We start from the raw sequence: 26,843 nt of genomic DNA, 5'->3' as shown, positions 1-26,843 counted from the left end.
CTGGGACCTTCTTTGCAGGCTGTGAGCAGTGAAATAAGGTCAGTTCAGCTTCCTGTCGTAAAATAGTAAAGCTTCTTTTTACACATCCCGGCTTCTCTACACAGCCCATGGGAGCCCCTCTCTGCTCCGGATGGGAATGGGAACCCTCTTCTCCTGGATGTGAGGGCTGTCACCAAGAGCACAAGAACTCTCTGGCACGTGTAATTCCCATGTTATCTGCCAGAGAGAGTAGGGCAAATAAAACTTCCAGGGTGAGAAGTCTGAAATATAAATTCCATTTTTTTTCTGGTATTTCCATCCTTGTTTCTTTCTTTGTAGGAAGCAAAGCTGTGATCTCTCCCAAATTACCCCCTCATCTGCTTAGCCAAGCACTGTGCTGTCTGTGCTGAAGATCCCCAGCAAGGCCTTCAAAGAGCAAAGTGTTTGGATGCAGGTGCAGTTGTGGCTCCAGCAAAGCCAGGAGGAGCTGCCATCGACGCCACCGGAGACACGGCCACTTCAGCTGCTCTAAACTGCCGTGAATCCAGTGACTCCCAGCACTGCCAAAAACTTGYTGCACAAATAAACTATGTAATTTTGAACTTATAAAAGAATCATTATTGATGCTCAAAGCCAGTGCAGAAAGACCTTGCTCTTGCAAACACAGTTCTAACTAAAATGTGTTACACTCCTAAAATCTAAAGTCTGAATTAGCCAGAAAACAATGCACAGAAGAGGACGAATGCGTATCACCTCTSAGCACGATGAATCACTTCTCATGCAGCTAGACAGATGCACTCTATGCAAATTGAAAGAGAAAGACTAAACTTAGAGAACATCTGTAGCGATCAAGGGAAGCGGCGTGTACGTTCCAGCCTTTCTTTTGTACCACCTTTCAAAGAAAAGCCATTTAAAATATTAACAGCCTCCCATCCAGAACACTAATACTTGCAAAATGACATGTCATTTGCACCTCCACATTTTCGCTGTCAGCCAGTGTTTAGTCACGCCAAGATGAAAAGCAAAATTATGCCATGCAAATGAAGTGAACTTTCACATCAGCTTATCTATTTATTTCCCCTTAAATATTGCGATTATTATTTCTATTGCAGCATCACTCCTCCCCGGTTCGGATGCGCTATTAATATGCAGAAGCACAGGCTCTTTTAGGAGCTGTTAACATTCATTAGCACTGCGGGTCCTAACGCGGCGCCAACCTTTCCTCCCCTCATTGTCATTCACCGCTTGCTGCGGCTGGCGCGGAGGGATGTGGGCAGCGCGGCGTTAGCAGCACTGACGTAGCCCTGCTGTGGTGGCTTCGCCGCTGCGACGCGCTGACATCAGAGCCTGCGTCACTCCGGTCCTTTACCGCTGTCCCCGGAGACGGCAGCAGTGCAGGGTGATCATTATTTAGATCCCTCTCGAGCTCCAGAGGTTTCGGAAAGATTTTCTTCCATTGTCCTGTGCAATCATGTTGTCATGGCTACAAGATATGGACATTGGACACCAGCCTGGCGCCGCTTCTGCAAGGAAGGGACGGCGSATGATGTCCCGAATAGTTTGGGGGGGAGCGAAGGGGGGCTATTACCATGGCTGAAAAGAGAGAGATGCTAAAAAAAAAAAATTCTAGAAAAGACTTGGAATTTTTTTCTTACTGATGATGATTTAAAAAATTAAGATTTTCTTTATCCTTTTGTAGAGTAAAACATGAGAGGAWGGAAGCTAATTATGGAACTGGACTAAAATTTCTGCGTAGCTCTGGGTGCTGTTGGAGCTGATACCGGCTAATCTGCTCTGTGTGCGACTGTTGCTCCCCTGCACAGGCTGCCTCACTCCATAATGCAGCCCATAAATTCCTGGATGGATTACTCCTACTGAATTATTTGATTAATAAYATGACTCCTTATTACATTGCAAACCAGCTGCAGACAACTTTGCCTTATACTCAGAGCACAGCAGTGAGAAATGTGGAGCAATTTGGCAGGAGTTTGGTCCCAGAGCAGCCACCTCAGCCAGGCACCTCTTTCCCCAGCGAGCTCTCCCCTCCATCACACAGCAGGTATCCCGTATCCCAGGCACATGATGCCCCAAAAGGATTTCAGGATGTCCAAGTAGTTGTTCTGAGGGAAACACATGTAGGAAGAATGCATTTGCCAGGATTTCAGACTGTCCATATGGCTAATGTGTTGCTCTCCTGAATGTCCATGGAAGAAATGATAAAGGGGATGAGGTTTGTCTCTCAGAGCCGGGCAGCTTTTGCTGTGCTCTACAAGCGTGCAGCGTCCTGGCACTCAGTGGAAGCACCGATAGTTCGGAAATGTGTTAGTAGATAGTAAAAGCAGACTGGAAAATATCCAGGGGACCGAAGCCAACTGTTAAATGGTAGCTTCCTTTGCAGTAACTCTGGGAACATAAGGACGGGCTGCAGGATGGTGCGGTGGGAGCTCCGAGGCCGCGGCCACACGTCCGTCCTGCCACGACGCCCGGGGCTGCACGTCCCTGGCTTGGCTGCCACTCACAGGGTGAGGGTTTGTGGYGGCTGCGATACAGCAGTGCAGTGTTTTGGTTTTACAGTTATGGCAACAGCGTTTTACAGCTCAATGTCAAAACAAGACAGCTTTCCCTTGTCTATACGTTAATTAGGCAAATGTGTGGAGATGATTTATCAGCCACATACGGAGCACTGTGAGAGGAAATGCTGCCTCTCGTCAGGCTCTCTGAGGAGGAGATTTCCCCATCTCTGTCTGCCCATGTCTCCCTGGCCACTCCTGTCTCCCCAGCGTGGTCTTTCCAAGCCGCTTTGGTGCTTGGGCCGGTGTCAGTGAGAACTGGCCATGGAAACCTCCATGGTCCCCACACCCTGTCCATGGGAACCTCCGAGGTCTTGACATTGGGACGTGCCAGACAGTGCCCATTACCATCCGTCTCTGCTCAYTGCTGGCGGGGCAAGCTCAGGCAAGGGGCTCCATGCTTCTGGCACCGCWTTTTGGCTTCTTGACTAGTGCCAGATGTTCCTGTGGCCTGACGGGTTCCCATAAAGGCAAATGAGGCTTCCAGGGATTCCCCAGTATGTGTTTGTAGGAAAGTCCAAGTACAGGAACTCACACTCCTTCCATGCTTCTTTGGTCATACTTGTAATTTCAAAGTGAAAAGCAATCCACCAGAAGAAAGTCCTGGACCTAACACGTGGAGTATGTCGGTCAGCAGTAACTAACTGTTAAAAAACAAACAACCAAATTATGGAAGAGACAAGGAGGAGTACGGGTCTGAACTCCTTCCAGTTATTTATGCCAGTCTGAATAGCTGAGGAAAGGTCTGGTCTGACTGGGAGCAACAAGAGGTCAGAGGACTGTCCAAGGCTTGGAAAACAAGGCCACCGGGCAAAGGTGCCATTACTTACCTCTGTGCCAGTGCATTTAAATGAAGAACTTTCTATCGCCACATAAAGTTTCTTATTAGAGCCTTGTCTCCCACGAGACTGTCGGGAAGAAGAAACCCTTCCACAGCCCAAAGCAGGTCATGCTTTGCAGCCTCGGCCTTTCAAAGCAGCTCAGTTGATCTGTCGTGCAGAACAGCATGCTGAAAACAACACTCGCAAAATCCAGTCCCTACAATCCTTAATTACAAAGAAACTGATGGAACAAAAGTTTCCAGTTATTTATTTACTCACATCTCCTTGGCTGATTACCTTATGTTGGTTGACTTCCAATGCTCAGGGCAGACAGGTCATTCAAGAAACTAATAATGGTKATTTCTTTTCTGCTCAGGCTGTAATGACTCTCTTTCACTCTCTTCCTCTTTTCCTCCTTTACCCTGYCTGTCGTAATAAAGATTTTATTCTTCAACTGTAACTGAGAGTGTCTGTCCTACAGCAGTGCTGGAAAAGCCATGTGTGGAACTCATAATCCCCAGGACACCTTCCCCTTCCCATCACCTCCGTTTCCCCAAGGAATGGCCTTAAAAAATCCCACTCATACGTACATCACAGCTTGTATTATAGCCATAGGTAACATATAGCGAAGTATAATCCTATATGATGTTTGTCTGAGAGGAATTAGTGAAGGCAAAGTACGTGCTTTTGTGCTTTTCTAGACAGCAGATGTTAAAACTTAATGAAATATGTTGTGTGAATCCACTAGCACCATTTATATTAGCTGACCTTTGCTGAGTTGACTCATTACATGTTATAAATAGCCACTCCTAATATGCAGTCAGTATACATGTGATTTGCTTAATGAATCAGGAACAATCATAAAATAATTTCCCACTGATAATTCCTAAGATATTTGAATAAAAAGAAGACTGCATTTGCATAGCTTCCCAGAAGGAAGTAATCTCCCTGAAAAATATTCTGATTTCTGACTGCATTAGTCAATGACTTTAGCACAATCACTTTCATATGAAATTATGCTAATGTCATGTGGAAGATTTCATTTTCTTCAAAAAATTTAAGCTCAGTAGGACACAGAATGACCCAAATGACTGCGGAGAAATGCACTCCCCMGAGTAATTGGTTGCACGATTCATTCAAATAAATAATGTTTTAGTTACAGAAAAAGAATTAAGCGAGTTCAGATCAGATAGCTACAACGTGGTCTTCAGGAGATAAATCTCTGTGTGCTACACACAACACGCCTGCTTTTAGGATTCACCACGCTGTAAAATAAGCAGCTTGGAAATACGCAGGCTAGGCAGCGTGCAAGCCCGAATCCCGTGCAGCATTTAAACCAGCACCTTAGCAGATAACGAGCGCAGCTCTGCTCAGTGCTGGAGCAGAGCTGGGGTCAAGCAACACTGCAAGCGCCGCCCTGCGCTCCCGCTGCTCCCAAACTCACTGCTTGCTTCTCAGCACAGCGAAACCCCCAAACTCGGGCTCTCTCCCCAATGCAGACGTGATGCCCTTGCCAAAATCCCGAGTTGGAATCATATCTGTGTGGCTAACACCATCACGTTACGCTTAAAACCAGCTTTTTAAGATGATACCAATATTCTCATGCCCATGAAACACACTATCAACTTAAAAAATCATGAGACAATCTCAGCAGCGCTCTTCAGCACTCACCAGCTTTATATTCTCTCTGACAGAGGCATCAGGCACAGCAGACACTTTCATAAGGTATTTAGAGAGGCTAGGCAAAATAGCCATGGTTTTGGAGATCTTAATTCACAAACATTGGCTTTAAAGTGATGGCTTTTTAATTGATATTTTCAGGAGTCTGTTCAGAAATCCCAGCCTTCCTTCCTTGCACTGTAAAAAGTAAAGCGACCAAATAATGAAATGGAAATGCAATTAAACCACTTTTTTTTTTTTCCAGCAGAGCATCTATCAGACCGTGCTTATGAATTCTGGGTGTTTTGCAGTATTTGGTTGTTTATTTGCTAGTGTGGTGGGTAAGGGAGCACATGGGAGYGCTGAGACCGCCCGGGCAGGGGTCTGTCTGTTTGCTCTTCTGTGGTTTTTCTCTTTTCCAAGTGCAAAACTTTGCTGCTCTGGGAAGAAACAGCYTGTCAAGAGCATCGGGAGGCACCCAGGCCACCAGGCACCCTTTCTGTTGYTGAAATACAGCCGATCCTCTTGGCACAACCCCAACGTGGTGAAAACAACTCATTCTTCACAGAAAATGGCTTTGACCTGTGAATCGATAAAAATCACTATATGCCCAAACCAGGAGCCTTATATTACACAGACACTTTTTCACCATCACATTTCTTTTGAAAAGCCAGTAATATTTATGAAAAGCCAGCAGAAGAAAGCYCTGCAATAAGGCCCTACTCATTTGTCTACATTTCTGTGTTACAAGGCATCTTTTCTTCATAACTCTCCCAACGTCCCCTCGCCGGTGGCCACCAAAGCCACCATCAGGACAGCCAGCAGCTCACAGAGCCTCCCCAAGSGGCTATTTTATTTAATCTGGCCCAGCCAGATTAGCTGTGGGTCACAGAAGCTGTGTAGAGATCTACACTCTTCCAGGAGCAGGTTTCAGAGAGGAAATGGCAATCAGAAATGAATCCAAACACCTTGGGCACTCTTTTCTGTCACGGCTTCTGGAAATGTCTTCTAAAGGCTTGGACTCTACAACCCCCAGGTGTCTGAGGTCAGTTCTGGTCTGGCAAAAGCAAGTCCTGACTGCGACAGAATAGCCAGAATTTCAGTGCTTTCTTCTCCTGTGCCAGGGGTCACAATTCCCACCTTCTCTTCAATCTACCATGAGATACTCAGGAAGTCACTTAGGTCACTCTCTTAAAAAGTAGGCAGGTTTAGGCACCGTGGATGGCCAAGAATTGAGAACGCGTGTGCTATGCACCTAAACGATGGGCCCTATAATTTAACACACCTGTCAGAAATAACCCCTTACATTCACTATGCTTTGCCTTACCTATTTCTGAAAAGCCTGCTACAAACTCCCCACAGGACACAGGGCTATTCAAAAGCATGTAAAGAGCGGGTTGAACTTGCTCAGTTCAGTCACGAATTTCAGATCATTTCCAGCCTCTCCCAGCCTGTGGTTTCAAGTGGTCACATCCCTCTTGTTTCATCTTCCATCAAACCCACTCAGTACTGACATAGAGACAGAAGCAAACATTATTATCTCTGCACAGACTTACATACTTCTGCAAATGTTAATAATGTTAATAAAGTGGGGGGGGGGGAGGTTGTTTTTTCTTTCTTATTTGTCCCCAAAGGTTTTGTTTTTTGGTTTTTTTTTTTTTTGCCTTGGTAAATCTCTATGTGTCACTGAGCCTCCTCATTCAATAGTCTTTGCATTGGGATCAAGAGAGATGTTTGAAAGAAGGTGCTTTGCAGTGAGATAAATACTGTATCTCCACAAAAAATAAAGAACTCCTGAAAAGTCAATTATAGGGCTTATACTTAAGGAAAGATTACTTCACAGCTGCTAACTGTGCGTCAGTGCTTCAAATGCTTCAGAATTCCTGAAAAGATAAGTTTAAGGACACCATTGGCCAAGGCAGCTCTCAAAGGAAAGTGTCTGTCTCCAAAGTCAGGCAACAACCAACCCTCCTTTTAAAGGTTTGCTATGAAGCCATCCTGTGTGGCACGTCATTCTAATAATGGGATTACTTCTGGTAATAATATTGTGTTCATGCTTGTGTTCTACCTCTGCAAAGTGTGTAATAGGAATTTATACCCCATTGAGCCCAGAACCGTAGCCTAGGCCTCCAAATTGCCCTTTAGGGCTTGCATATATAAATATGTGTCACATTCCCATACACAGGCAGGCAATTGCAAGCCCTAAATGCACATGTGAGCATGTTACTCACGGAGGACGGTCCTTTCCATGTCAGCTCACATATTCCTCCTTTATTCCGTCTACATTAACAGCGCTTTGCAAGTGTCTCTTCTTCCCAGTCTCAGTGACAGCCATTAGCAAGAGGAAGTCACAGCCTCAGCAGTTCTGTTTGGAGCAACGTGGCGAAAATAAGTACAGGGAGCTTATTATATGAAAGACTTATTCACATGCTAATGATTCATTAGCACACGGGGGCATTTCTGGGACTGAAGAGTTAGTCCTGTAGCCATGGTGAAGCTCATTCACCAGGTTGATGTTATTTTGCACCTCTTGCTGATTACATTAAAGAAAGTTTAATTGAACGCATGTGGATCTGGGCCAGGCTTTATGTTCTGGGCTAGCGGCTATACAGCATTCCCAAACATAATGCCCATTTGGCATTTAAAAGTCTTTCACTCTATCGTATATTTTTTAAGGACCAGACTGCTACCAATCCTCTTCAAAAGGCTTCCCAAAATACACAACAAAGCTATTTTTTCTTTCAGACCAGAATCACCATAATGGATTATTTTAAGTGCAGCCCAGATGGCAGGGACCATGAGGGAGAGGGCGGCAAACAACTGATATTGGTGGTATAAATTTCCATCATATTCCTTTCTGCCTAAGCTGTAGACAGAGACCCAGATCCTCAGCTCACCTCCAGTGCCAATTTTCAATGGCCAAATAAAGTCTCACTTTCTTTCCTGTGGGTCTCAACTTTCAGGCAATCTTCCAGAACACACTGTATTCAGTAATCCTTAAATAATCTCCTTTCATTAGTGTTTTGCTCTTCAATACCTTTCATCCGTGTTTTTCAAAGGCCTTTAATTAAGCCTCAAAATACTCCTAAGTTGATGGTGGTATCTCTCTTTTACGGAGGCTTAATTGAATCAAGAGAGGTCAAGAGGCCAAAAAAATAAATAATGGGACTTTCTGTAGCCCTTTCTCTAACTCTTCCTCCCCTGAGGACATGAAACAGCCTTCAGGAACAACCAGAAGCCGTTACCGGAGAGGAGGAGCAGCCCCAGAGCATGTTTTCCCTCTGCTTTTGCCAGGATGCCTGCGGAAAAGCCCCGTCGTGGCCGGCTCTCCTCGTCACTGTCCCCTTCTCTGTTGTCTCGAGGTGTCCTGGTACCTGGGCAGTTTGCGGGGTCACCAGTGGGCTCAGAGAAGCAAGGGGGACGTGCCCATCTCCATCACACGGGGGCTGCTCATGCCTACAGCACGCTTGCAAGCCGCTGGAATCCCCTGCTGCCCAAGTTCGGGGTTTAGCTGTGATTTCAGTGGCAGAAAGACCGAGATTTAATGAATGTAAAAGCCTCCACTCAAATGTCTGTATTTTCCAAGTCACTTGGTACTTTTCATTTTAAATTTCTTCAATGAGTGTGGCTTGCTGGCCAGTTTAGAAATATAAGTGCTTCTCATGAGCTCTCGGTGCAAGACAAACAGGTTTTAGCAATATGACTCAGTGTTTCATAGAAATTATTAAAAAATCATAAGCAAGTGCTGCTTCCCACTAATTTCCAGTTTCCAGTCATGTTCCTATTGTTTTCTTGAAAGAGTTTTACCATCCAGACCTCTACAAATATACAAGGGACTTAGAGAAGACATTCGCTGTGATTGATCAGATGTAGACATCTATAAAAAAAGGAATATGAGAAAACATGAGCAATATCTCTGTTTCTTTCAGTATTACGGGCAGTAGAAGACTGAGCTGCCATCACTACAGAAATACACTGCCTGTAGGCAGAGATTTCCATTACAAGAGTATCAGTCTCATGAACACAGAACAAGATAAAAAATCGTTCCTTTGTACGATGTTCAGCAGAGGTAATTAATTGGGGATCGATTCAAAAGTAATCTAACTCCTTTTAAGTTTACAGTGCTAAAAGCATGATGGATGATACGGAGAGCAAGAAATACCAGTCCACCAGGGCATGAAATGAATTCTGCATGTGGAAGAAGCTGGCCCATCCTGAGCCTCTCACCAGGTGTTTCCAAACACTGGTATCCAGAGCATTTTTGTTTAAATGCAGGTAGTGGCACCTCCATTTCCAGGTAAGCTGCACAGCCTTAACTGGACACATAATCCCTACTGTTCTCCCAGTAACAGTTGCAGCTAACAGGGGTGAAGCGCTGGGAATAGGAAGCCAGATCTCTCGCTCGTTCTTCTGAGGATATACCAGACTATTTAAAACATTTGTGTCTGGCAGCAGTGCCAGATTCGTGCACACAAAGGCCTGGCCAGAAGCTCTCATGGGTTTTCCAGACCCTTGYGGGCTGTCCCGAATGCCCCTCAAAGACAACAGGCAGGTCTCTGCCTCCTGCCCAGCACGGGCTCGTACGGCTCCACTTCTTGGGCTCAGTTTGTGGGTAGCCTCTCGTAATGYGGCACTGGGCAGCCTCTCATAATGTGGCACTGCTTTGGCCTCCCAACACAGGAATCAAGACTAACAAGTTATGTGACGGCAGATCTGAACCACCAAAGCACACCGTTATTTAGCAGCACACCAAGAGACAGRCAGGCTGCAGAATATAGGTTTGCAACATACAGTGGTTGCTGATCATGCCTTAGCATGGATTCTCTTGACTTCTGAATGAAAAATTTCTGGTATAGTAAAATAAAAAATGAAGCAAATTTCACGTCAACTCCTAGGGGAAACTGCGATGGAATTAATGCATTCATGCAGTGAAGCAAAAGAAGCTGTCAATGCAGTAACTCGGCAGCAGTCCTTTTGTGCACTTTTCTGTGAGAAYTTCCTGACTCCTGAACACTCTGGACACCCGCGACTGTATTAGCAAAAGTCATCTCAACTTCTATCTTTTGTCCAACTGACTTTCCCCATCTATGTTCTCATTATGTTTGTTCCTTCTCTGTGCAATTGTTTCACGGTGCCCGATAAATCAAAATCTAGTGCATTAGCTTAAGTAGCTTAAGTTTAAGCTTAAGTTTAAGCCTAAATTTAAGCTTAAGTTTAAGCTTAAGTTTAACAGGACAAAGAACCATGATGTCCAGATAAAGCAAAATCCTTTGGAAAGTCTTTGTCATATCTTGAGAAAAAACACATTTACTGACAGCAGACATTCCTCATTTGCAGTGGCTACAGCCACTGTCCAGGCATTATTTTTCTTAGCATAACTTTACATTGATGGGACCCTTGCAGTACAGCCATAAAGAGCAGAAAACCTCCAGATTCCAGCGTATTTGGAGATCAGGTTGTGCAAGGGCCCAGCTCCTTCACTGACTTAACAAGGAATTGTGGCTGCTGGAGAAGGGAWCAGCTCTTGCGGGACTGTTAAATTGTCCATGGTGAAGAAGTTTGCCTCCACGTAACGCAAGGAAAGACAACATTTCCCAGTTCTGACTTGTATTTCTGCATTTCAAACATGAAAACCAATCTTGAAAATAAATGCAAGAGTCCACCGAACGCTATGAAGCTGTAGCTATTTTTGTGAGCATGCAGGTGTTTTGCAGCTATGTGTGATAAAAATGCATGAGAGAGCTAAGTGCCTCTCTCCAGAGACAGTGAAGTCATTATAACCCTCTAACTTTTTTGACTCTTATTTTCATTAGAGTTTTATTATCATTATTTTACAAAAGGAATAAAACCCAAGGAGTTTAGTGGTAAATCATGCTAACAGGTAGAGAAACAAAACCCAGGAAAGAAAGGCCATTTTGAGCACAAAGTTGCATTTCACAGAGTTACTGCTACTCCCCTCCAGCCTTCACCCAAATTCCTTCAGAATTATATTTTTTCATTGCTGTGATGGGCAATTTCGGGCAGAAGATAGATGACAACGTATTATATGATCATTTGTTATAATTTATTATCCAAGATACACAGGTAATCTGCCTACCAGGCACCTGGTTGAGGTATGGGTAGCGTGGCCAAACCTGGCTCAATAAGGCAGTTTTCAGATTGTGAAGAGTATAATAGCTCTTAAAATCCCCTCCTAGCCATTAGATACTACTAATCTAATGTACTGATCTACATTAGAGACTACTCTGTTTAGCGATTGCTTTTGCTTTCTTTGCCATGGACACGAAGTGACATTGTAAATTATTCAATGGTTGAAGCTACCAGTGAAATTTGTGCTTCCTAGGGCGAGGTTTTGATCCATTTTGGCTTAGTGGAAGTTGTGTCACTGACTTCACCAGGCCCACGCATCATGTCAGCTCTGCAGCACCAARCACCAAGAGCTCAGGGCAGATCAGCCCCGTTTCCTGGGAGGTGTCGGGGTCTCCTGGCTGATCCGGATAACCCCTCTGGTCCCGTCCTTGGAATACAGCCCTGCCAGGTGTCGTTTGTATTTTCAGGTGCRCCTCAGCCATTGCTAGAACTATTTTGACTGGAAAGAACAGCASTTGTTAATTTGGCATTGCCAGTGCACTGAGAGAGACTTCACAAACGATACCCTGACACAGGCTACCCCAGAACCTTGACTGCTTGATAAGGRATGAACAAAATCGATGAGTGTGGAGGAGTATCAAGGTTATTAGTAGCAAAAAGAATCATTTGCGTGCTTTGAATCTGTCTCTACCCTTGTTTAATGGGCTGCAAGTCAACAGTAATTCCAAGGAGCTACATTAGTGGGAAGGGAACACGAGAGCAGAATCAAACCTATTCTCTTTCTCCCAGTGCAGGCAATGCAGAACAAAGATGATCAACATTTAATATGTTTTCATACCTATTACTACCCTATCAAATACAAAATAATTTCTAATTTAAGAGGTTGTAAAGAGTCCTTTCCACTGTGATTCTAAGGAAGGAAGATAAAAGGTATTTTTGAAGAGAGAATAAGCTTCATTTGATCTATTAGTATAAAATGAATAATAAAGTTGTAACCTATTGATTCAGAGAGCAGCATAAGATGTTGTAATGATATATTTTGCTGCTCTTCAGTTGTGTGTTGAATTTAAATACATTTATTGTTTTCATATGATCTAAAAATTGCACCTTCTCTTGCAAACACAAGTTTGATTTGGCTATTGTATGATTTGTTTCTTTACTAGCAAACTGTCAGAATAAAATGATTTCTAACATGGAAGTTATTTGCTGTTTTATGAATAGCAATATTCGGTTGCATTCCATCATGAATTTCAGAAAAAGAACATTTGCTCCCATTGTCTTGTTTCTCAGCTTTCCTACTGTACACCTTCAGGATGCTATGTCAAATCCCGTCTTCATGATCAACAAACGGAAATACATTGGACATGGTTTAAATCCCAGCCCAACCTCTGCTCTGTTCTGTTCTAGAGTGGAATTCAAGCCTTGGAGGCCCAGGCTGTCCAGAAAGCAGGGCAGAAACCAGACAAGTTTTTGTGCAACTTCTCCTACGTCTCCTTACAACCGTATTGCAGGGGATACCTATACAGCTATTTTCCAAAGATATTCTGTTCAGCTGGAAATGCTCRAGCAGTTTTACCTTTACCGCTGTGCATTGAAAGCTGCCACCTCTCCTAGGACCCATAATTAGCCGGTCCTGGGGTTTTGGTTTTAAATGCACTCCCCACAAGAACGCACGTGTGTCACAGACACGCACCGGGATGCAGCACATGGAGCGTCTCCAGCTCCTCAGTGCCCAGATCTTCTTCCACAAATGCACCGAGGTCCCAGCATCACTGTCTGCCCAATTGACTATGAACTCCACCAGGTAAAATACAGCTCTTAGACCCAAGAGCTGAGACGAGGGACCGAGCATGGGCAGCAGCAGAGCGTAGATGTCCCCTCCTGTGCTTGGGGAGCAYGTGCTCCAGCTCAGGGCTTCCCGGTGAGCGGAGCGGCTGCAGCTCCCATGCCACAGACCAGAGCAGGAGCAAAGCAGCAATGTGGTAACAGCTGCCCCCTTTAATGGAGTAATTAGACAATTAGGAACTGTAAGTCCATAGTACCTGCTGTTGCCAAGGATGCTGCTTCTTAAGAGCATAAAAAAGCATCTGTCGCTAACGAACTGAAACTCTTTCCCCTGGCCTTCCTTAAACTCAGTGGTCCCTAAGTCATGTTAAAGTTCTGGWGGGAAAAGAAATATTCCAAAGCAAGGATTCTGAACATCACAATTCTGTGTAACTTTTTATGGGGGAGTTATAAAGCGCTGGTAATGGAAATGCTGACAATTCCTTAACCACAGTGGTCCCAGCTGGCCCCTCTGCTAATAAATTACATGAAATGAAGAGTAAACAGAACTATCTGATTCCACAAGGCTCTGTGCAACAGAGTGGTAAAAGCAAGTTGGGTTTTAAGCACTGTCTGATTTTTTTTCCCCAGCTTCAATTTTGACCCAAAGTCTGGAATGCTTTAAATGAGTGTTGTGTGTGTTAAGATTTTATACTGTGAATATTTCAACATATATGAATCTTTAATACACTGCTGCTCAGCTTAGCTCAGGAAATTTGAAAATTATCTGCGTAGAGACTATATAGTTTTCATAAAAACATTGTTATACAATGTACCAGCAAAATAACAAGCTTAAATTCGTCATAGTACTGACTGCACACTAGCAATCGATTTAGCTTYGTATAAATTCAAAAATGTGCCCCTTGGGAACATGCTAGATGTCATTTTTTTCCAGTGCCTATGGGATGCTATAAAGGGATCAAAAGTGACCCGAAACAACTTGCATATAGATGTTTTACAGTGCAGGCTATTAAAATGTTCCCAATTTGAAATACCTCTGGCCAGACAAATACAAATCCTTGAGTATCCTTAGCACAAACTGGGAGAAAATGGGAAGCAGCCTGGTCTCAGCTCACCCATCTCAAGGGTTAGGGCTGGCCTAAGTGCAGGACATGAGGACCGCTGCAAGGGCCCTCCCAAAACCTGCCCAGCCCCCCTGTAAGCACAGGGGGCTCATTAACGTCCCTGCGACAGGGCGGTGTGGAAGTGCCTTGCTCCACATCTCGAAAGATGAAGCCTTTAGAAGGTGCAAAATTGCAGATTAGCCCAGCCTAGGCCAGGCTCTGCAACGCAAAACGCGTCACAAGCTTCTCAGCTCAACAGCATATGCTAATGAGTTTCATTATTTAATAATAAACAGCAACAGTTAATTAGCGCAACCATCACTATGCACAAAAAACTTTAATTATACTGAAGGCTTGTGGCAATAAGCCAGTGTGGGGTGAAGTTGATTGGGAGGCTCCGCTTTCCCCTGTGCGCTGAAAYGTGGCCATTATCAGACAAGCGGAGACTGGGGTTTGTGCCTTTCGCGCTCCGATTCACAGGCTATTTGTAAATGAAATGGCTCTGGATTGTTTTTCTCAGGCTGTAGCTGCTGGAAGGCAGTCATTGCTCACCTCCTCTCCATGGCCTGCATGGCACTGCTGTTCCCTGAGGAAGGGTGCGCTCCTCATCCTCCTCTGGCTCCCGCTGTGCCCCATCCCACGGCTCCCGGCGAGTGCTCCCTAACCCACCTCACCTGCAGGTGCTGGGCTGCCAAAGCCTCGACATCCCACCACTGGTTGCTTTTACCCTACCAGGTCAATTGATAACCAGGTATTAATTGCACTTAGAGCTGAGATCTAGCCTTTCGCTATCGTTTGTTTGGTTGTCAACTGACATGTAAGTTACAAGAGCATTAGAACAAATTCTAAATATTTGACTTAAAAAAAAATCTTATTTCACAAGTTTGAAAACTTCTGTTTTGTGTGAAAGTCATTTCTTCCTGGAAATGTGCATTTTTGCCTTTATTCATCAAAAGTGTTTTAGCCTTAATTTAACATTATTCTATTGATGCTTTATGGACTAGAAACATACTGCTCTCTCCCCTGCTCGCATCTGCCATGAAAACAAAAAGAGGATATTCTGCACCTGTCACTGCTTCACAACCAGCTGAAACGAAATTCGATTCAACAATCACTAAACAACACGCAAGCAATGACTCAACATGCAAATAAGATGTATTTCTTTTTAACTCCATTATGTGATCGCACAAGAAAGCCGGGCTGCTTTCTTGTATGAAGGTATATATAGGGTGCGCCTATTTCAAAATCCTTTTCCAGACAGCTGCTGTATTCCCCATTTACATTTTTTAAACTTTAACAACACATGGTGAAAATATGGAAAACTGGAACAAAAATAATGTGCCTTGAGTCCCAGGCTACAGGTGGCATGATGATGGAGGTGACAACAGCCGGGTGCCGAGCAGGACGCCGGACTAGATGACCCCATAGTCTCCTTCCGATCAGCATCTCTGCAATCTGAGAGGCCAGCAGAAACCTTCCCATTGTTATTATTATTGCTATTCCTATTAAGTTGGAAACAGCTCCTTTCCTGGATCTGTGAGTTACACAATTCTCTGCAATCTGCTGCTGGTTGGGACACGCTGTCCTCCAYGTGCAGAGCAGATGTGGCACCTTGAACTGGCCTATCTGCCTGGKTAGAGGTAGAAGCTTTAGGCTATAGAAAGCCAAGGTTATTTCCCCTAAGATGAGCAGCTGATGATGTTTCCTGTTGTTATCCGTGCTGTAGGGATACGCCATGGTCCATTCCAAACTGGGGTCTGCTGAGATGGGCACTGTGCAGGCACATGGTTTGAGCTTCTGACTAACAACATCCACAGGCAGAAGAGCTAGCCCTGAAACTGCTCCTTTCCTTCAGTAAAACCAGACGAAGGGCAGAGGAAGACAGTAAGCATGCAGCTGCAGGCCAAGAAAGGCATGGYATAACGTACGTTCATGCTTCTGCACCTTCATTTGTCTCTGTTTTAYGGTTTCTTTAGCAATAAGAAAAACAAAGTTTGGAAAAAAAATGCCAGGGAGAGAGAGATTTTTGGAAAAGGAGTTGGTTGTGAGTAAAAGACGCAGCTATGGAAGCTGGTGGGAAGGGAAGGAGCAACCACTGTGGCGGGGAGCTTGTGGTGGTGACGGTGCCGGGGGGACACAGCGTTCGCGGGGCGCCAGCAAAGCGGCCGAGGGGATGCAGTTACTGCTGAAAAACACAAAGACRTTCAACCAAAGTTGAGTTTTGGAGTCTTTTATCTGTTTCCTGTCTTAAACAAAATCCATTCTGTTATCATGAATAAACCTAATAAACCTAATACATTTCTAACTGCAGTAAGCACAGTGTGGATTTTTTTTTTTGTTGTTTTTTGACTGAATAATATAGCTATTTAAAAAGTGCTAATTGCTTCTTTTGGAGAAAGTGCCTGAATGTTCCCACTGCAGCACAGAACAAGCAGCATATGTACGGTGCTATCAAGAACATTTATCTTCCTTGCCCCTGTACTAATAATCTCCATTTCAGCTATTCTTCCTGGCTGGCTCCATACAAAAAAGTGGGCAAATGATTTAAAAAGTTGTTGTGTCGCACAAGCACCCGAGAGGATCGGAGTCACACTGCTTTTGGAAGCCGCCCTTTGAATATTCCAGCTTCATATTTGATTCAGGCCTCATAAGCTCTTAACAGCCTGTTAAAAATTGAAAGTGTTCTTTGCAGCACACAGCCTCATATAACAGTCATACTTTGTTATATTCACGGTGGCCTTTTTGTTGAATTTTCCCCACAATTTAATCTAAAAGGCATCAACAGAAGTTCCCTAGCCATGGTGCAGTGCCTTCTACAGGCTACATGCTTACTGCTCCGCTAAAACTTTAGGAACAGGATCCTCTGCTAAGAACTACAGGGGAGCACAGGGCATTTCCTTGCCTTGCTTTTGGGAAGAACAAGAAGTACCAGGACTTTCGCAGAGAACGGAGATGCTGCTGCTCCTTGCTAGCAAATGCAGATGCAGGTACCGTGCCTTTTGGAGACAGACTGATCCAATGGGAACATTTCTGAGCAGTAAAATAATGACCACCTTGCCTTTCACTGCAGTCAGGTCTGCATCATTACAAATGGGAAGCCAAATTCACTTTAAATTCCTTTGTTAGAATAAAATTCAGTTTTACATGAAAATGAGGAAGGGAGAATGGCCTGAGGGTTTTCAAGGGGGAGGACCAGGGAAAGCTCTGCAACATCTTTCGGCACCGTGAAGAGGCCATTGGGACCTGCCAAGGAGTCACCAGGAGACCTGGCCACCAGTGACCTGTGAGCACATGGAGCAARGATTCATACGCTACGAGGGAAGAAACTGCCGGAATGCAAGAACAGCCTCAGGATTTCCCCATTAGCGGTTTAGATCAGGAGCAATCCACTTCAACACACACACAGAGCTGTTATGGCTTTGTGTATAGGGCCAGGTGCTGTTTCTGCGCTCACATTCAAACAAGAGTGTTTTTAACAACAACTTAAAGGSGAAAAGAGAAAATGAACAAACTGGAGAGTTTACCTGCCAAAAGGTGAATTTCCGCTGCCTTCTGTGAAAACTGCTAAAAAGGAAATTCCAGCAGCCCCAAGAGCTGTCCTCTCAGCTCTGTGCTTAGAGCCTGAGATACGGTTCAGAAGGATGTGGACACATCTACTGGGCTCATCTGAAGACCATTTGAACTGTTCGTGTTGAGCTCAACTCTACTGTCCCCTACCCACACAGCAAAGTCAACGGAGCAAGACCTGGGATGGATTTGCTCTATTATGCTTAAAAAAGGAAGCAGAGACTGTACTGATGAGGGAGCACACGCCGTCTGCAGCACCGAGGCCGTTACTATTGTGTTGCTCCTCACAAACAGGACATGCAGGAATGAGTCAGAATGAATCAACTTCCACCGGCAGCAAGGGACAACTTGCACTGATTACAACCACGTAGGGGCCTGGGCAAAGGCAAGGCCGGCTGACGAGCTTGTTTCCCTGAAGGCAGCGATATCAAATCATATTAAATCAGCCATTGTCTTCATTAGAGTAGGAATATTCTGCAAAATAGGAAGCGTTACTGTCATAAGTGTTCCACTAAAGAAACAGTTCTTAAAAAGCCGAGGTATTTCTTCTAAAAATCTGAGCCCTAAAACCAACAGTGGGATGGTCCCCTGGGAGCAAGGGCCCCAGGTGCCTCTAACACACATGGGACACCAAGCAAAGGTGGCGGGTCCCTCTCCTGCTCCCTTCAGCAGCCCTATGCCTCCTCCTAAGGCACAGAGGGCTAAGGCAGCACAGAGCCATAGGCAGGGCTGTCACAGCATCCCAGTTTGCTGAAGTCACYGGTTTTGCACCATTTTGCACTAGCGCTGGCCTGCAGCAGCTGCACGGATGCACACACATACAGAAATATCAAAGGAATTCTCATTCCTATGGAAAATGTTGATGGGTAAAATAGGACTCTCCGTTAAACTTCAGGCAAACTTACAAATTTTGGCTTATTAAAATAATAATTCAAACGACAGCCAAGATAAAGGAAAAGAAAGAAAAAAGCCTGAGATTTCAAGATCTATTGGGATCTTTTAGCAGATGTGTTTTGACAATGAATGCTAATGTGAACATCTGTAAAAGCAAAAATAAGAGACTGCCCTAGTAAAGGAATAAAAAAAGCAATAACTGTGAGAAAGAGCRGATTGATTTCCCTCTTGTTCCCAGGTACAAACTGCCATATCCTTGTCACTCTTTGATAGTGGGTGCCACGGGTGGCTCGGAGAGACTCATTTGCTAACAGAACAGGCAAAGACCCTTCCCCTGTTGCAACTGCTGGAAACGAGGCTCCCAAGGGGATTTATGGTGCTCACAGGTAGATCACTCTGCTCTAATTTAAGCTGAAGAACSAGAAAAACAAGGATTTTTTCCAAGGAATTTAGCAGAAATCATAAAATAAAAAATCCAAGTATTTCCAATACTGGCTAGTTTTCACCGTCCCACTGACTAATAACTGCTCTTCTTATGCCCGATAGATGACATGACTCACGCACTAGCTCCACTCTATTTTAAGGCGCTAGAATATTCAGCCTCTGCCTGAGATCACAAATCATTTTCGGTCCCGTAAGTCATTTGTTTCTGTCACTGCCAGTTGGTTTCCTGTTTACTGCTGCTGAACAAACACACTGCATGGGGGTCTCCRTGCACCAACGCACGGAGGGGACCCAGCAGGAACCTTCCACTTCCAGCTTGGGTCTGTTCTACTTCTGCTGCACCTCGATAGTCTCTTCCTCCTGAATCAAATCTACTTTTCAGCTTAGCGGTGGTGGTTTAGGGTGAAAATTGCTGGGGTACTTCATGTTCTCTTTCAACATCTACCACCTTTATTTCCCCTATCTGTACTATTATGTATCTGTTTTCCCATAAGCTATAAAATCAGTATTTTGCACTATAGAATGGTAAAAACATACATATTAAATATGTGAAAGTCTTTGAAAAATATTTTAAGCCATGCATAGTGCTTGAAAAAATCGTTTACATAGAGAGGAGCTCGGATGCTTCAGTCAGAGCGCAGAGCAGCTGCTGCCGCGCGGCTCGGGAAGGAGCTCGGGGCTGCAGAAGCTCCCAGGGCCACCCTGGCCACCAGGTCCCTTTCTCCTCTCGGTGCTTGGGTGAACAGGGTCCCCGCAGCACCAAACAGCCTCCTCACTCTGTCAGCATAACCAAAACGCGGTGGATAAACAGGAATTGCTCCTGGAGCTCGCAGGGCGGGATGAGCCCAGCTCCGGGACCGTGCAGCACCAGCTCATTCAAAGCTCCCATCCCACAGCAGCGCTTCCCGGGAACGGCCGCCTCTCTGCCCAGTGCATCCCAGCCTCGAGGACCTAGGAACAAAGCTGCATTCGGAGGGTGCCTCTTTGCTATTCTGCGCAAAGATTTTTCTCTTTTCTTCTCAACAATGTTTTGCAATGCCTTATAATGGCAAATCACTGGAGATTTAGTGAAGAGCCGTGCCATTTACTCTGCTTTGTCTGTGTTTGATTTTGTAGCATCAAAGACAAAAAAAAATTGCGTTGTATACAAATAGTGACGAGCAAATCGGAGAAAGGTTCTGAGTAGAAATAAGCCAAGAGCAAAGCATTGAATCTAAATCCCTTCAGGTTACGGCACACAAAGAACCCTGTGAGAAATGGGGAAATGTTTTATGAAGGACAATTTCCAGAAGCCTGAAAGTCAGGTAGGTTCCTGGACTCCATAGAAAGGAGCAGGAGTGAAAATCCCTTCCAAAAGCCCAAATGTCTTCAGGTTTAGTTAGATCAGAGTTGTCTTTAAAAACTTTCAGGGAAAAAAAAAAAAAAAAAAAGAGACGTACAACAAATGTCATGAAATAAAGTCATTCCAAGAGTAACATGGATGTTTGTCCCATCCCAAAGGGAGCTCGGAGGTGACAACACGTAGTTCCAAAGCAGAAAATCCATCTGCCAACAAGCCCAAGTGCACGTGAGACACACGGATCTCTGTCCAATTTACTTCTCGTCTCTGTTCCTTTGTTCTGGTAAGCAGCATGTGAACACTTGTATAGGATACACAGGCTTAAAATTGCCTTTTTGGAGGGCTTGTGCAATGAATCATCAAATGTCAAAGAACAGGAACACAATTTCCTAAATCAAATTCCTACTCACTTTCTCGTTCTCTCTCACTTATTAACCCAAACTGGAAAATATCTGCACATACTCAGAGTGAAGGAAAGGTTTTATTTAAGACTCTCATTGTTACTAGAAATGTGGTGGTGTTTGGCTACCTAGACTCTGTATTGATTGACAAAACTATTAAAGCAAAAATAGTTTCCAGACAACAAATAAGWGATCCAAATTACAAAGAACATAGAGGTTTGGGGGTGCTTCTTTTTGCAATGAACTGCTCAATGAAAACTACATGTCAAGTTAGGATTGCGTCAGAACTTCAGTTGAGAAGTTATTTACAACCCCGGTTAATATTTCAAGGGCTCTCCCTCGGCAATAAAGGAACCTCTGCTTAAAATAATGGCTAAAGCCCAATATGATTATCATATGTCCTTAAAAAATCTGGAGAGAAATCAGCAAAGCAATCTTGATGCATCTCAGGAAACAACAAGGATACCTTAAGTTTTTCCACACCCAATCCAGGTCAGCTTCAACCACTGCAGCACACCGGAGGAAATGTAGTCACATTTAATGCACACCAAAGCACATGACACGGCCTGAGTAATGAGGAAAGTGACCCAATATTACAAAGAATATTGACAATATCACTGTTAGAAGCAACAGAAGGCAGCTAAAGACTGAAATCAGCCAGAAAGACACCTGCTTTGGTGGAAAAGAAAGTTCCTCCCCAGGTGGTGCCTCTTGGCGTTCTGTCCCCGTCACGCCAATCGAGACAACTCGCCACGAGCCAGGTTGTTTTATGGTTCATCTGCTGTTTATTTTGCTGGCTACCTGTAGTGCCAAAGTCAGCACATCGGARCTGGGGTAGGTGCTCACACTCCTCTCAGTGTCACGAAACCATTAACTATTTGCTATAGCAAATGAAAGGAGGACGGTCAAACCAGCTATGGCTCTAATCCACACTTGTAATTGATTTAATATAAATAGTAAGTGAGTGCAGACTAGAGAAGCGGTAAGAATTACGTGTCTGTAGCACTTGGAGGAGCACAGAGAGCATCCAGCACAAGAGGTATCTGCACCAGAAGTTCTTGCAAATAAAGCTYATTTGAAGGAAATGGAGAAAAGCACAGGCAGTCTTACCTGAATCTGGTTTGTCCTATTTGCTTTACATCTTCTGCATGATTACGTAAACTGATCTGGGTATAAAAAATTTCTCATAAGGCTAAAAATTATTTTTCTTCTTAAATTCCATGGAGAAAATTATGCCAATGCATCATTAAATAATCACTTACCTGCCTTGTAGTCCCAAGSTAAGATGTAACTATTACTTTTTCTAGTCTCGATGTTATTAAAACTTACTGTCAAAAGACCGTCTAATAAAATGTAGTCTGGAATTAACTTGTTCAGGGCTTTAACTTTTTTCTGAACTTAATTAGAACTAGACAGAGTCCCCAGATTTGAGTTTTGCATTCAGGACATTTTGTTACTGTAATCAGAGCTGTGTGAGTATCTAGAGGGAGAGAGAAGTTCAGGGTACTCTGTAGCACAATCCATATTTCAGTTTAATTAGCTTTAAAGCCAATTTTTCCTCCCCTCTGCTTCCAACCCTTTACAAGACGCTTCAGTTTACTGTGTTTGTACAGAATCATTTCATTCAGGTGCAAACCTGAGTCCCTGTCCAAAGGCCACTAAAAAGATGTGTGGTAAATATGTRGCAAAATTATTAATTCCCTCCTGAGAAGGAGTTTCTCAGGATAACAGGGCTATTTGTACTACCACAACCCCCAGGAGGGTGYCCTGTCTCCCATCCACAGCTGTTCCTTGTTTCTCCGAAGGGACTGGATGAGCCTCTTGGTGCACCAACTGATGCCACTCAGCTTGCTGACTTGTATCAAGACTTTATTGATTATTAAGATAAATAATTATGGAGAAGGCTGGGACTTCTCCTCAAAGAGGCTCTTCGCCTAAGTGGCAGAGATATCAAGTTTGCCACAATCTCTGGGAATAAGCAGTAGGCAAGAAAAATAATAGAGAAGTAATTAAGTTGGTTGCAGTGGGAGGACAGGTCTACCTCCTCCGGAGCTGTGGGRGGCCACAGCTCCGTCTCAACAGGTCCAGCTCGAGGTCTGAGGCTGTGCAAGGCTGTCATTCAGGTGGCTTCCGATGGTGATACCAAAGGCTGCTCTCACAMAGCAGGGTGAAGGGGACAGCGAGCTCCAAAGCTTAATTGCATTACAGCCAAGACCCAGGAGGACTCTGCTTCTCACATGTGCCTGATTTCTCTGACCTGCTGCTGAATTTGCCCGTCAGTAAGAAATTGTTACTGCAAGACTTTGCTCTCAACAACTCTTACTCATTGCACGTCTTTTTGTGCAAAACTGTCCAGGCCTCTGACAGCACAATTTTAGTAGGTGAATGGGAAAAAAGGAAAAAACTTCGCTAATAAAATACTGAAAAGGCACAGAAAAAAACACACAAAAAGATAATCTTTTTGGACAAGGACTCATCGGTGTAGAGCCAGAGGTATGGCTAACTCTCTATCATTGCCATTAATTCTGTGTCCTTCAGGAACATCTGCCACCCCAGCTACATAGCACCATGATCTGGGTTACTACAGTGGTCTTCTGGCTTCATAACCAGGGTTTGGATGTGCTCAGAGGCTGAGGAGCACCAGTATTCCCGCTGTGGAGCCAGCATGACAGCTCATTCCTTCCAACAGGCAGGAGCTGTGCCAGCAGCGGGACATCCCCAAAGCTTGGGCTGYGCCACAGAGACATCAGGGAGGGCCCCACAGTCCATTCCGCATGGAGTGATGGAGCAAGGCAGGCTGCTTTGTCCCTCCTCTTCACCYTGGGGCTGTTTTCAGGCCCGAGAAGCCAGGAGGGGAGCATGTAGAAGTCTCTGCTTGGAGCAGTTTGCATTCGGAGACCGTCTGCACTGGGAGTTCTCAGTGGGAACGTGTGTCTGTTCATGCAGCCCAGCTCYGGAGCACCTTAAAACGATCCTTGAACATGAGGACACCCTCCTACTTAAATATATTTTGTATGTGGAAAGAGCACCTGCTGCTCTTCTCTGCCTTTGCTGGAGAGATGTGCCCATGGGAGACAGCTCCTCGACTCAGGCGCTCTCGGGGATGTGACAGTAGTGGCATCTGTCATCCTTTAGATTGCCTGCAGCAAATGATTACAGTACTAACAAAAGCAAGGTTGCAGACATCCTACTTGCATAACAAACTGCTGGGTTACATGCTCTTGGCATCCTGCTGGCATGCAAGACACAACCATTAAAACAAATGGATTGCCCAGGTTCTTCTAAAGAAGCTGCTAAGCAGCCCAGTTTGTTCTTCTCTCCTCTGTAGCAGAAAAGGCACCCAAGTCCCTGATCTTCCTCATACTTGATGAAAAAGGTGCATTATGGAGCACATATTTTTAGGTTAGTGAGATGCCTTCAGGTACAGAGAAAGTCTTAACAGGCTCTTCAGKAGCATCCTGTGCTCCCCACTCCAAAGCATTTCAATATGCTCTGAGTTCAGCTCACTCTAAGTCCAGGTCAGTTAATTGCTCCTGTTGAGCAGACCCAGCTGCAGTAAGATGGAAAGTGAGACAGTCTCATATGCACCAGTGTTGGTGGCTTTTGGTGAGTCAGGTGGCATTTATATGGCTTTGTAGGGTCTTTACCCTATTAACCAGTTAACTGACATATATTGGTTTCATTTTCTCAGAACATAACAAAGAACTAGGAAACAGAGAGTATGGTCTGGATCCTGCCACTCCCAAGGGGAGGGATGCTGGGCCTCAGCTCTAAACCAGAGGCTGGACTCTCTGGACATTCTGCCTGGCTTGGGCCTTCTTCTCATCCAGGGAGGCTAAAAKTTGCAGGTGACCCTCAAGCAAGCTCCAAAAAGAGGATGTCCTTGAGTGTCTGGCCAGCACTACAGATCTGTGTCTGCGTGACGTGATGCAAAATTGAAATTTCAAMGGGCTTATATAAGCCTGCAATTAAAGAGTTGATGACTCAACATCTTCAGTGATGCAAGAACAAATCTGTCAAAACCCTGTTGACTAAGAGGCAGTTAAATAGTATTTGAAGAACAYTTTGATTGAAACTTTCAGCCTTCCTTGAATATCACCTAAAGGTTCTTTGATCTTCTTCAAACCTGAGGCCGAGTTGCCTGTTGGGAGACAAAAGGATGTTCTTTCTGCCATCTCTTTTGTTTCCCTTACTTTGGCCATCTGAAAAGTATTCTGGAGGAACACATCATGTACCATGTGGTTGTTAGTCATTTTTCAGAATACAGACAGGCTTTTACTCTCAAACTGAAGCAAGAATAAACAGCATTTTAATGAAAGAATAAACTAAACAGGAACTCACGGTTTCTGCAAGAGGAGGCTGCGAGTTTATCCCTGAGGCTAGGCAGTCACTCATTTGAAAATTCAGATGCTGGAAGGGCTCCCTCCGTTCCTGGACTGCAAAAGAAACACAACGCGAATGGCAAATTAAACAATAAAACAGATGTTCTGCACACATCAGACCTGCTTTCTATTCCTCATTTTCGCCCAGATTTTCATCCAAGCGAAGTGACAAGCATATCAACTTAAACATATTGCAACATTTTCCGTTTCAAGACAAAACAACCCCTTTCCTGCATTTCATTTATAAACTTGGGCACAAATTCTTCTCCTGGATCTCTGAGGCACGGGGCAGAGGAGAAGGGAACAAGGAGCTTTCTCCAGGCTGCCCTGGGTGCTCCGAAGGCAGGCACAGCTGCCCACAAAGGTGCCAGACCCCRCAGGGCTGCCCCAGCCATGGGGTCTGGCTGGCCACAGCAGCTCCCAGGGGACCTCATCCTGCCCCACACGTCATGGTGACCTCCTGGCCCACAAGCGGGGCTCAGGGAACAGGGGCAATAGTCTGAAAGGAGGAATCCCYGGGGCCAACACTCTCAAGCATTCCCCAGTTGGTTTTTCTCCACTTGGATCTGTGTCCTTGCAAGAAACAGCATCTGCATTGACTGTCATTTGACTTTCTCACCTCGTAGTTGTCACAGCCACAAGTGCAATGCAACACATTGCCCTGGGTAAGATCTGTTCCTATTTCTACTTGCAAAGTACATTTTATTCAAGGCTCTGAAGAACTCTCCTTTTCTCACCATCAAGCTCCATTTAAAATTCAACCTTTGTGCAAAATCCCACAGCTGGAATATCTTAATTAACATTAAGTAATTAAGATTAGTAATTAACATTACTAATCAGTATTTATTTTTTCTTCTCCTGCTTCCCAGCAGTGGCAAAGCTCTTGGTCAGACTTTACCTAGGCAGGTACTTGGTATCTCCTTTCTCTTGTCTTTTTAAACTTGTTCTCAATGATGGGAGGACACTTTTTGCATTAAACTCTCTTAAACTCTGGCTCTTTGAGAAAACAAAGCAGTTTGGGGCCAGGCCCAGCTCATTCAAGGCTTAGATCTGAAATGCTGGTGTGTGCAGTGCTCCTCTCAGCAGCCTTTCTCTCCTACCCAAGACACTTCAGCAACAGTTCTATGGAGATTCACTGGAAGGCAGTGTAGGAGAAAATTCCCTATGTACATTTTATTCCAGAAGTCACAGGTAACAAGCCAAATTAATGCAGTTTATGAGATAAAGACCCTTGTAATAAGCAGGGATTGCCTTGCTCTAGATTTTTTTCTTCTTTTTTTGATTTCATTTATTCACAGTACAAAGGGACACGGAGATGAAACTTTGTTATTACCAGGGAGATCTAATAGAAAGGTTTTAACACTGGCAAACACAATTTATTTATTTCATGCTGTTTGGAGAAAGGCCTTAAAAAAAGATGCAGAAGGGAGATGTGACAAGGTCACGACGCTACRAGCAGGCTTAGCAGAGCATCCTACAGCGCCGCATATTCCAACACCCACATTCCCATCTCGGTTCTAACTATTCTCTTACATTTTGGAGGAGGGGACTGGGGCTATTTTTCTGCATAAAGAGCCAGAAGTCTTTCATGTTACTAAGGAAGCTTTTTATAATTCCCTTTGCCAGGCTGAGTAAGTCTGGGTTTTCAGAGCTGGATGATGCAGCCGTTTSGTTCAAGTGGGACAAAGCACACGGCGCTGTCTCATGCCTATGATTAACGCGTCGCTATTTCCTGGGATTATTAAAGCAGCATCTTCCACTCACRGAATGAAAGTTTGGGGATGGCCACCTGCACAGAGGATACGTATG

General features: G+C 44.5%; 1 long non-coding RNA gene across 1 annotated transcript; it reads right to left on the bottom strand.

Annotated features, from left to right (window-relative positions):
* Window positions 1-21,124: 21,124 nt before the first annotated feature.
* Window positions 21,125-22,344, bottom strand: LOC112960439. The gene is made up of 3 exons (XR_003251751.1): window positions 21,915-22,344; window positions 21,763-21,818; window positions 21,125-21,218 (listed from the first exon to the last, which is right to left on the bottom strand). It is a non-coding gene; the product is annotated as an uncharacterized LOC112960439 (long non-coding RNA).
* Window positions 22,345-26,843: the final 4,499 nt, after the last annotated feature.

This window comes from Nothoprocta perdicaria, unplaced genomic scaffold (assembly GCF_003342845.1).
Source record: "Nothoprocta perdicaria isolate Ctin4 unplaced genomic scaffold, notPer1 scaffold_124, whole genome shotgun sequence".
NCBI classification, from domain to species: Eukaryota; Metazoa; Chordata; class Aves; order Tinamiformes; family Tinamidae; genus Nothoprocta; species Nothoprocta perdicaria.
This window is presented reverse-complemented; position numbering and strand designations above follow the sequence as displayed.